The sequence below is a fragment of the Phaethon lepturus genome, unplaced genomic scaffold (assembly GCF_000687285.1).
Source record: "Phaethon lepturus isolate BGI_N335 unplaced genomic scaffold, ASM68728v1 scaffold26084, whole genome shotgun sequence".
Classification (NCBI taxonomy): domain Eukaryota; kingdom Metazoa; phylum Chordata; class Aves; order Phaethontiformes; family Phaethontidae; genus Phaethon; species Phaethon lepturus.
Genome location: NW_010532993.1, coordinates 59502 through 71721, shown reverse-complemented (window position 1 = coordinate 71721; position 12220 = coordinate 59502).

The window sequence follows — 12220 nt, the reverse complement described above, 5'->3', positions numbered from 1 at the left end:
ATAATAAAAAAGTAAAGCTGAACTGTGCTTAAGAGAAGAATTATTGTAGTGGCTGAAGGATAGGACAGATTTTTCTCTAGGGTTTAGCAATAATGAATCGGCTCCCTCCCTTTCACATGGTCCTTCACAGATTCACAAAACCCTAATGAGAGGGCGGGGAGGGGGTAATCTTTCTGAAAGACTACTTTGCTCTTTACTCGCTGGCAGCAAGGCAGAACCAATTACAGGATTGAACTTTTATAAAATTCTAAGTGTTAATTAAATAGTGTAATTAATATCTTTCCTTCTGTAGTTCTAGTAGTTGTTGAAAAACTACTGTTGCACTGGGTATGCAATGAGTACTTTTGACCTCTGGTTTATGGATTATTTTGGCTTACAATATTTCTCTTGATAATTGAATTTTTTTTTTTCTTAAACAGCAAGACCATTTACAAAATTGGTAAAGGAAATGCAACTCCATCGAGTGGAAGAGGTGCATTTGGTGAGGTAAGAGATTTTTACTCTCAGTTGTAGTAATGTAATTTTCATCGTTTGTGCTTCTGATTTCTTGCTACAGTTGACATGTACTTGTCCTAAAGACAAAAGATTCACACAGATGTGTTAAAATACTTCCAAATGTGGGATGTAGCTGGGTACTGATGAAAGGTCCCTTTGAAGCAGCGTATTTAGGGTCCAGTTCTGCCGTTTCTGTGACTGGCTGATTCTGACTTCAGTGTAGCAAAACAAGTGTCTCTTCAATGTGTGTATGAACAGGGTGGTCCCACCTAGCAACTGCACAGCTGAATTTGGGATCTCTTCTCCCACTTGCCGTATGTACTCTTCTGTGCTGCTGTAATTTAACACAGAACTGGGCTGCTTCCATGGTAGGAACGTGGAGGCTGCTCCACCCATCTGCCTGTCTCTGTAGCAATCTGGTAATGCAGAAAGACGCATTTGGCTGCCTCAAAGACTGTTCCCTGTCATCTTTGAAGATCAAAGGCTGCTGGATCTGTTTTTTTGGACAGCAAGTTGAATCATGCTGGGATGATAGGAACGCCTTGTGTGTTGAGGACTCACCAGTCCCAGGACCCTGAGTGAAGCTTTCCTTCTTAATACGCTTGTTGAAAGTCTCATCAGTCACAAAAGTTTGATAGGGCTTGCCACTGGTTGCATTCATAAGCATGTCCCCTCCAGTAGGCATAGGATACCTGAGAGTTCTGGAGAACCTTAACAACCCTTTCAGCATTTAAGTACATGTAACTAAAGATATAGCTGTCAACAAAAGAGGTTATTAACTAGAGAATTTCTAGAAGCAAAAAACCCCTTAGATTTCTTTTAGGGACCTTCTTTTAAGTAGTGCCACACTGAAGTCAAATGTAGTGACAGCAGCTCATTTCAGCCCATTAGCACTTTGTTACAACTGCTGCTGCCAGTGGCTAAGGCTGGGCTTCGTTATCTTCATCTCGTGTTATCTCTACAGAGAGCAGGACTGTGCGCCATGCGGGGCTTTCCTTCCAAGCATAGTGTGCCCTGGACATGTCAGACTCTTTCACACAGGGTTTGATTGTGGGACAGAGATATCACAGGCAGACCAGAAACTGAGCTAGAAAAATGCCAGGGCCCTACTCAACCGGGGTTCAGAAAGCAATGAGGTTTCTTTGTGCATGTGCACTTGGTGGCGAATGAAGTAATGGCGTCACTTCCACATAATTTTAAGCTACTTCAAGGACTGCTTTTGAGGAAAGTAGACACCTAAGACAGATAGAAATTAATGTTTCAAGTACATCTCTTCTTCTGTATCACCCTCTAATGATGTGAAGAGGTAACATGTAGTTCACGTGTAGTCATTGGGAGCATAGCTGCTCAAAGAATTTGAGCATTTTGAGTAAAATGTCCAGATAAATAGTAGCATCTTGACCTAGAAGACAAAAGTTCACTTTCTAGTGGATGTTGAACTTGATGAGTTGCAACATTTGTTACAAAAAAGGAAGCATTATCTTAGGGTAGTGGAAATACTGCCTGAGAATCAGTTGGTTGTTTCGCTTAAGTGTTTTTAGCTGGCGTGTATTATTTGAACATGTGTTTTAGAGAGAAAAGTTACTGCAAAGAGTCTGTCAGGAAAAAACAGAAATGGGAAAAAAATTAGTAAGTCTAAGGGAGGGCTGAAAGGTACAAATTAAGTCCAGAAAAGAGGTCTGAGCAGAGAGGTTTATGAGTAGATAAAAGGCCTATAGAATCAAGACAGTAGTAGGTAACTCGCTACCTCTCCACTAGGGTTTTGATTCAAAGCAGCAGCACAGTTTTGAAGAGAGTGCCCCCATTTACTGCAGAATGATTTTGCTATGCATGAGCTGGATTTCTTTTGGAGGAAACTAAACTAGATCCGCCATTCCAGGTGTGCACCAAATGTGCTTCTGACCCCAAAGAGTACATAAGAATCAGTCACTCTGACTCTCCTAACAGCTTCAAAGCATGTTTGGTCCAGGAGACCAAGACAGATACAATCTGAAGCGAAATTCCTGAACTGCATACAGTATAGATGGGAAAGCTCAGCACAGGCTACTTTCATCTGTTGTTCTGGTCTTGCTGTGCCAAATTACTTGCTATAGTGACTGTCACCACTGATATCTAAAGAATTTTAGATTAGTGTTTTGGCAGTTTGTCTTTTGATGGGATTAGAAGTGGTTTCTGTATCTTTTCAGAACTTGACTTATGAATGCTCTAGCTATCAAAAATGGTTTCAGGTCAAGGGAACCCTTTATAGTGACCCGCAGATGGAATCAGTGTTGGGAATGCCTTCACACAGTATAACTTTAAGGAAGGGCTGTTTTCCATAGCATTTGCTCTGTTCTTTTTCAAAAAGATGCTCTTCTCTACTTAAGGAATTGACCACCTGGAAATCTCAGGATGACAGCAGGTGATTTATAAGAACTTCAAGAGACTTCAGTTTACACTTGCTAGGGGGTTTAGGATGAGCTTGCTTAGCTTTGGATCAAGAGTCTTAAGGTGTCTAAAAGATACAGATTCTGGGTGGAAACTTGTATTAATAGTGTTTGGAATGCCTGAATCAACAATGTCTTTCATATGCTTTCCTTTGGAAAAGCATAAAACTTAACTAAAGGAATTCGTACATCCCATCCCCCCACAGTGGAAATGAAATTTCACAGAAATGAACTGAGAAAGTATCTTAATTTCATCCTTCTGTTAGAGCTTTGAGTGCTCACAAAGTCAGTGGTGTTAGTTATCTGGCAGTGTCACGTTGCCTTGTTCATCTTTTCATTACAGAAGTTTTAGTTTATAGTTACAGCAGCTTGAAACTTCTTGATCAGTTTGAGTTATGCAGCAGTCATTGATTTTAAGTTCTTTATACTTTAATACCACTTGCCAGAGAATATTTCGTGCTTTTTGCTAGTGGATGAATCCTTTGACCCTTGTGTATACTACACTGCTGTAACTGTCAAATAGGGTTTAGCAGTAGACTTGGCAGTGATGATTAATGGTTGGACTTGATGATCTTAAAGGTCTCTTCCAACCTAAATTATTTTATGATTCTATTATAGGCATTATAAAATAGTAATTTTAGAAGGGTTGAAATTCCATAATAAGAAAATAAAATTTAGTTTCTTGAGAGGGACTTGTGGCATTGGATTTGTATAAAGCAACGCTTCAGAAAACTGAATGGGGGAGCTGTAAATTATTTTTCCGTAGTACATTCATACATACCTAGGAACTATGTTAGAAATTAGTTGATGGGATTCTAGTGGTTATAAGATTATTCATTAGTTCTTGTTTAAAAAAAACCAACCCAAACACAACTAGAAATAGTTCTGCTAGAAATAAATTTTAAAAATACCTATAAAATATTTGTTAGAATGCATAAAGAAATCAATCAGAATTAAATTAAACATATTCCAATTAGAATTAAGTAGTTTAAATTACATGCAGAAGAGGTAAACAAGCCAGACTTCAAAAAGGATGAAAACTACATTTCGTTCTTCTCAGTTTAGCTACTTTGGACTTTTTGGAGAATGCCAGGGCCTTTAGTCTTACCAAAGAACTTTTGCATTAATCGGTAGCTTTGAAGAAAGATAGCTTAAACAAAATAAAGGCATTACATTAGTTACTGGTCAGGATCGGTGGTCAATTTTTGTTTCTTTTGTAAGGCAAAGAAACATGATCTTTGACCAGAGAGAGGATTGAGACCACGTATGAGCTTGTCTCTGTCAACACAACTGCAAAATCAGTATCTAATTTAAGGCAGATTGATGTAATCACCAGTACATATCTGTACTGGCATGTCAGTGCCTTTTTCTTTTTTTCTCCTTTTCAAACCAGCAGGACTCAACCTGGTTCTTCACAGTTTTTTCCAGCAATTTGAGAACAAACCCCACTGGTAATCCAAAACCACCTGCGTGAAAGTTCTTACAGCATGGGAGATTTGAGAAAGCAAGAGAAAAAATATTTCTTAAAGTTTTCATTATTATGGTAAGACCAAAATAGCCTCGCTCAGAACCTAGAGATTTCTTCTCTAGCCACCTGCCAAAACAAGCAGTTCTCCTTTTCTCATAGACTAAGACAGCTACTTTGCATGCAGGGTAAACTGAATGTCTGAATACCCTTTACAGCAACATTTAAGGCTCTGACTCCTGGAGTCACTGTCTTAAGAACATAGTTTAATTTTTTCAGAAGTTTCATAGTTATGAAAAGTTTGAAATGTTCTTTGAGTGCACAACAGATAGAATAGCGTATAATTTGAAATGCTGGCTGTAAGAAGGATAAACTACTTGTGGCTCTTCCCCATCTTCTAGGGTGTATTAGCCTAGGTGTATACCCTGCTAGGTGGAACATTTTCCCAAGTGCCTCGATGTTAACTTTCAGTCTTTCTTTTTTGTGGGTCATATAGGCAGATAGCTCACGTGCAGAGGGGCAGCCTCCATGAGATATAAAACGAAGAATAATAATTAAAAAGCTGTCTGAAATAAAATCAGAACTAAAGTCGTTTTCTGTAATCTTAATTCTGGTTTCTATTAATAAAATTAATGTAGAAGTCTGTGGACAAGAATGAGTATGTTGTGTAGGGTGAAGGTTTTTGTTAACTAGTAAAAATATGCATTCTTTAGGAGAAGATTTAAAGAACATGAGCACAGAATGGAAAACTCCTCAAGCTTTAAAATCTTTAAAAAAACACACCAAAACATCAGGAAAAAAACCAAACCCACCTGTGGCTTGAAGTTTGCAGGTGTCTGACTACTCCTTCCCTCTAGAAACAGTCTGGACCATTATTTGAAAGGAAATAATGTCCTGAGAACTTGTGCTTGGTGGGACTATGCTTACCTGAGGAACTTACACTATCCTCAGAAGTGCCTTCTGTGTGCTTGGTGTTTGCCGCTGCATGCCAAGGGAACTGGGAGTACTAGTGCTACAGTATGGTGAGAGGGATAGGAGGAGGATCCTGTGTATGGGGACTGTCTAACTAAATCCTTGCACTTGCTCCTTTGCAAGCTTCATCTGACCTCTTAGTAAGGTACTTGTAAGTCTTTTAAGATCACTTTTGCTCATTTTGTGTAAAGGACCATTTAGGCATGCTGCTGAGATTAATGCATTTCAATGAACAGCAGTTGTTGAAGGAAGAACCCTTGTCAAGATTTACCTTGTTTGAGAGCTTGGATTGTATAATGTGGCTGACACCTCCTGGAAATTTGGCAGCGTAGGACTGAAACAATTGTTTTCCTTCCCTTGTTTGTTAGCAAGGATTTTTTGAATGAGCAACACTTAGTGTGCTTGCAGCGGAAGGGTGGAACTGCTTGGTCTTGCTTAGCACAAAAATAACTAAAACTCTTAATGTGCCCCACCTAAGTATTACTGCTCGGGATGGATTAGAAATACCTTTTCATATAAATGCTGTTGTGCACAGACTTGATCTGTATAGTGTTTAGTAATAGGACATGTCACCTCGACTCAGGATGCTTAGTCAGAGTCTTAGCTGGAATCAACAGATGTAAAAATCTGTTTCCAGAAGAAAATAAATAGTGGTTGAGAGAACAAGACAGATCCTCTGTGTACCATGGGCTTCTGATAAATTATGTGATTCCTAATTAGACATATACTGGCTAAAGGGTGCTGAGAGACTTAAAGTGAATTTGCAAAACCTCAGCTTCCTGCGGACAGCCGTGCTTGGCAATGCAACGCAGAGCCGTTTGTGCCTTCTCCTCCTTGTAATCGCAGCTCTAGGGTATGGAGCTTAACGTTTTTATGTACTTCTAGAAATTAACCTGGGGCACAGTGAGCCTACACGCTGCAATTAAGGCTGTCTCACCTATTCAGAAGCTTTGGTGATTGGTATTAGATACCCAGCAGGGACTGTGCCTTCCTACATTGTAGATTAACAGAATTAGTAAGTATTGCACACAACATATGACACTTTTCATCCAGCTATTCAAAAAGTCAAAGCATTCAGAATGCGATGCAAAAGAAATATTTAATTAGCTTTTCTTATCCACAGTATGCTCTTCACAAAAAAAATCAAAGCAAGCTATTTTCTGCTGTGGAAATGGATGAAGAAAGAAGCTGCTTTGTTTTGAAAATGCTTCAAAAGAGCTGCTTGCTATCTTAGTGCTCCCCAGCTCCCTGTCTGTTTGTACGGCAGCACCGAGTTACTATGGTGATGGGCAGGTTGCAAGGAGCTGGGGAGAGGGTTCATTGTAGTGCTGCTGTGAGACCAGCCATTTGTCACTGCAATCCCCCCGATAGCTGAGGAAGAGCCTAGGTGTTATTCCGGGCCGTTATTTTTCTTTTGCAGAACCTTTCTGGCACTTGTAAGTGATTTCTTATTTGCACGACACGAAGCTCCGCATGCTGCATTCAAAAAAAAAGGATTTTGCTTTGGAAATGTGCACCGTGGCATATGAACCCTACCGTAAGACATGCTGGGTGCTCATTTTAAATGTTAAATAGGCATAAAAAACCTGATAGAGCAGTCCAGACCAGTTTTTCTCAAAGATGCCATACTAAAACTGTTAACTAATGAGTTATATGTCAAAGACTTTTTATATCCAAGAGTATTGGGAGGATAAAGCAATTCCTGCACTGTTTTTTCAGTGGCTAGTGTCCAAGGTATCAATAGCATGAGACAGAAATAGTGGACTAAAAGTGCCATATACAAGCTTTAGCTGAGGGAAATGACTGTAATATTAAATTATGAATCTGGTAATAAGACATTACGGATAAATTGTTTACATCTGAAATGACATTTTGTCTCTTCTCCCAGTTGAAATGCTTGTCTGAAATCTCTGCTCAAATGTCTAAAGCCATTCCAAGTTCCTGCCAAAGGTTAATTCATGGTAATTTTACACAATTTTATCCATGTAATTTTATTGTCCATTAGCCTAAGCAGATCTTTTATTTTTTATCATCCTTATTACTAATGTCTTTCCTTCCAATTTTATTTGTAGGTAGCAATCACATCCACTTTTTGGCTGCTTTTTTTTTTTTGAACAAGCAAAGCTTTTTCCATTCCCACGGTAGTATGAGAGGCTTTTTAGTTCCTTGATCACCTAATAGTCCTCCTTCACACCTGCTCCAGATAAAGTTTATTTCTCTGGGGTGTGGCTGTGTGTGGAGTCTCCACTGAGTTTCTGTTTCTACAAGGCAGTAATGTTTGCCCCTCCCGAGTGGTGTGTATCTGCCTGTGAATTACAGTGTTTGCCTTTTTTTTAGCTAGCTGTCATTATGAACTGATTGCACAAGGATTATCACCTATATGTTGGTGGTGTTCTTTGCAGGTGAGAACTTTTTGCATTTGAGTTTCACCGTATCCCTGAAAGTCCAGTCCTTGAGAATAAGTTTTACCTGAAAGTTTAACATGCCACAAGCATGAATAGTGTGTTAGGTGACTTTTTTATCTGCTTTGAAAGTAATGCCAGCATGGTTTCCAAGAAGATGAACATCAAAGAATTTATGAACTCTCCAGCAGAAAGTCTTTTTGTTAACTATCTTAATTGTTTTCTGGAAATCCAGTCTTGCATTGAAATGATTTCTGCACTTTTTTACACCATGCCTATTGTTTACATAAAAGAAAATTTGTAACTTGATACTGCTTACTGGTGTTGATCATGTCACTCAAAGGGCAGGGTACAGTGGTGGGACATTCTGTCATGTTTGTAGAGGCTGATTTGGCTCAGATTCCCACCCTGTAGATTTCATTGGGGCGTGAAGAAAGGTGGAACTTGACCTAGGCCAGCTTTGCACATTGCAACCCTAAATGTCAATATCAAGTGGCTTTTAAAGATGAAAATGCAGCAAAATATTTCTGTAAAACAATTAAAGAAGCAAAATATCAGCTCTTGCTGAAGTCTAAAAATGTTATTTTAGCTATATTGGTTCCATTTTTATTTTATTGCAATACAAGTGAAACAGAGCTTTGAGGCAAAAAGTACTGGAAGGAAATGGATGGCGGAAGTAATACAAATCTGATAGGGTATTGTGGCATGTAGTTACCGCAGCTGGCTCTCACTTATGCTTTAGCCCCAGTTCTTATACATTTTTTTGACATAAATATGTCTTAAATTGGTTGAAGTGTAGGCAGTAGGATTCATTAGGCTTTCTGAGGTCCTTGAGGAAACATACTTGATCTTTATTGCAGTGTCCCTGTTGCCATGAATCTTGAGCATGACAAGTCACAGTGACAGTAATCAAATGAGCTGATGACAGCTTAGACCCATAGGGGCTTGCCTGGGAGGGGGGCTGCAGTGGCGGGGGAACCCCTGCGTCTGGAATTTTTCCTTATCAGTGTTTTCAGACTTGGTAAAACAGAATCACCTAAATCTCTCTACCAAACCACCCTGTGATTGTTGAGTATTCGGAACCCCTGATTCTTCGTTCCAACTTAGCATAATGAGATGCAAGTTGGGTAAGTTTTAATTTTGTTAATTTGACACAGGTATCAAGGACAATTGTTCTGGGTCAAAGGTGTGTGGATTAGTTAGCCTACACCCCGTCCCTTTGGCCAGGTAGAGAGCTGTAGAAGTCCAAGGTCAGAGCAGAGCTGAACCCTCCCAGTTGCCAGTGGCTCAGGGTTCAGGGACTCCCTAACCACACCTGTAACTCAGAGAATTCTGCTACATGTGTTACTTGGGTATTAAGCATGTAGTTAAATACTTTCTGAATACTTAGGTGTCCACAGCAGCCTGCAGCCGAGTTCCAAAACTGTTGTGTGACAATAATACTTCCTTAATCTGTTACCTTTTTATTTGATGCCTTTCAATTTTTGTGCTCTGAGAAACAGCAAATAATTGTTCTCTGTTCATCTTCTCCACAACATTTGTGGTTCTGTATGCCTATTATAGCTGTCATCTCTTCCAGGCTTGGAATATTTTAGGTTATTAAATCTTCTTCAGAAGCTATTTTATACCTCTGCTTGTGTCTTTTTTCCCTTTCATTATCCTTAGCTTACTTTTTTTTTTAAACAAGTGTAAGTTGGAATAGCCTTGGAAATGAGGAGTGAGCATCAAAATTAAATCCTGGTCTTTTACAGTCTGTGCGTAACATGAGCACTTGTTTGGCCAGTAGACTTTTAAACTTTGAAGATAAAAGCAATGCTTTTGTTCTCTAAAGAAGGCACTTGCAGCAGTGTGCAAATCCGCGTCCTTTGGAATACCTCTGAACACCAACTGAGCATTTTTTCTTACATTAGTAGATGTGGTAGATTGGTATGTAGTACAGGAGCCATTGTATTTAACACCTGACATTTTGCATGGTTAGCACAATTGCAATATAAGAAGTTTCTGTTTGATCTCACAAAGGGGTCAGTGTGGTTATTGTAACTGAATTTGAGGTATGCCAGAGGAAGACGAATTAATACAAAAGTAAAAAAAAAAAACTACACCGCAGCATCTCAGAAGCAGCCAAAGCATTATATGACAAATGTAAACTTTGAAATACTGCCACCTGATGAAGAAAGTAAAAGAAAGCTAACTCGAGGAAACGCTGAGGTGTTTTAAGGAGCAAAGGGTGTAGGATTTTTTGCAGTATTGCAACAATATTCTTGCTTATAATAGCACTGAGTTTATCAAGGCATAATCCAGTTTATGCTTCCCTGGTTCAGTTCAGATGTCAATGAGGTTTGGGCTTTAAATTTTTTTGTTTGTTTTCTTAAAAAAAAAACAAACTTAAAAATCCTAATGATTAAAATGGATTGAGGAGTGAGGTCTAGTCGGGCCAAAGTTCTGTTACTGCTGTGAGGCATCTTCTGCACCTTTCAGGTTTCTTTTCAGAGATAAAATTCTTGGGGAATTACCTATTTTGCAGTATGGCTACCTGAATTTTCCTGCTGGCAAAAGAAGCTATGCCACTGCCTCCCTTAAAACTAAAGCAGCAGTGTGTTTACTGGTGCCATAACTTGATAGCCACTTACTGTGAAAATATGAGTCAACTTTCCTTTTATTCATTCCACTTTCTCTTCCACAGAAGACAATTCTCTTCTTCCAGAAAGTTTAAACTGGGCTTTTTTTAAGCAGTCCTTTCAGTTGAAAATAAATAGCATTAATATAGATAGAACTGGGGAATTGCTAAATAGGCCTTACAGATTTGGATTCCTCTTTGTTGTTTCTTTTTTTCTTTCTTTGTCCAGGCCTGTTCTCATTTCACCACTTTCTGCTCTAACGTTTGCACAGCTCCTGAGCTGCGTTGTCCTCCGCAGGCTCACATCACTCCTCATCAGTTGAGCACGCTTCAAACTTCCGTCAGCCTGCAGTGCTTTCCGACAGTGATGGCCGTAGATAAAGTGCAGTAGATGAATATCTGGGTTCTGATTTGTGCACTATATTTGTACTTAAATGGCTGAGCAATTCTAGTGTTGTGGTGTAATGAAACCTGAATGTTGCTACTTCAGGGCTTGCAGAGCTACGCTTGCAAATTGCTTCTGCCACAGAGCTTTTGTTTGTCTGCAACAGGTAATCGTGCTGAGTTTGGTCTGTCCCTTCAGTGGAGATGGGGATATTTCCTGCGTCATTCCTGTTCTGTATGGAATGGAGTTTAAAATGTATAGTAGGTAATGTCAGCATCTTGCGCTTCCCCAAAGCTTTTAATGTGCCGTTTGACTTGCAGTGTACATCCAGCTGTATCAGGCAAATCATAGAATCAGAGAATGGTTTGGGCTGGAAGGGACCTTACAGATTATCTAGTTCCAACCTCCTGCCTTGGGCAGAGACACCTTCCACTAGACCAGGTTGCTCGAAGTCCCATGTAACCTGATGTTGAATGCTTCCAGGCATGGGTCATCCATAACTTCCCTGGGCAACCTGTTCCAGTGCCTCACCACCCTCACAGTGAAGAATTTCTTCCTTATGTCTAATCTAAATCTACCCTCTTTCAGTTTAAAGCCATTACCCCTTGTCCTGTCGTTATATGCCCTTGTAAAAAGTCCCTCCTGAGCTTTCTTGTAGGCCCCCTCCCAGCTACTGGCAGGCTGCAATAAGGTCTCCCCGGAGCCTTCTCTTCTCCAGGCTGAACAACCCCAAACGTCTCAGCCTGTCTTCACAGGAGAGGTGTTCCCAGCTCTCTGATCATCTTCATGGCCCTCCTCTGGACCCAATCCAACAGATCCATGTCCTTCTTACGCTGGGGGCCCCAGAGCTGGACGCAGGACTCCAGGTGGGGTCTCACTAGAGCAGAGGGGCAGAATCACCTCCCTCGACCTGGTGGCCGTGCCTCCTGTGATGCAGCTCAGGATGCGGTTGATGTTCTGGGCTGTGAGTGCACATTGCTAGGTCATGTTGAGCTTCTCATCAACCAGCCCCGCGAAGTCCTTCTCCTCAGGGCTGCTCTCAATCCATTCTCCACCCAGCCTGTACTTGCGCTTGGGATTCAGTAATTCAATGAAGTGTGTGCAGAGAGGTTGTTAAAATGGCTTTTAAATGCAAAGCTGTGATGAGGACAGGAACAAAGCCAAATGTTTTAGGCCATTACTGAAGGTTGGTGTTGAACAGCTTCTTATGTCCCAAAGAACCTCACATGTTCAGATGAGATGTTCTCATGTCTTACTCATCCATCCCCTGCAGCACGAGCAGTGTTCTGCGGGAGGTGTTTGTAGGCCAGGAGACACTGGCATGTGATGTAGCTGTGGATGTTCTTACACAAGCTGCTTCTTCGTGCTCTGTCTTTCCCAGCAGCTGCGTTTAGAGCCACTTTTCCATGTTTTCCTGTGATGGATACATAATAGTCCTTTTCTTAAGATACGTTTCTG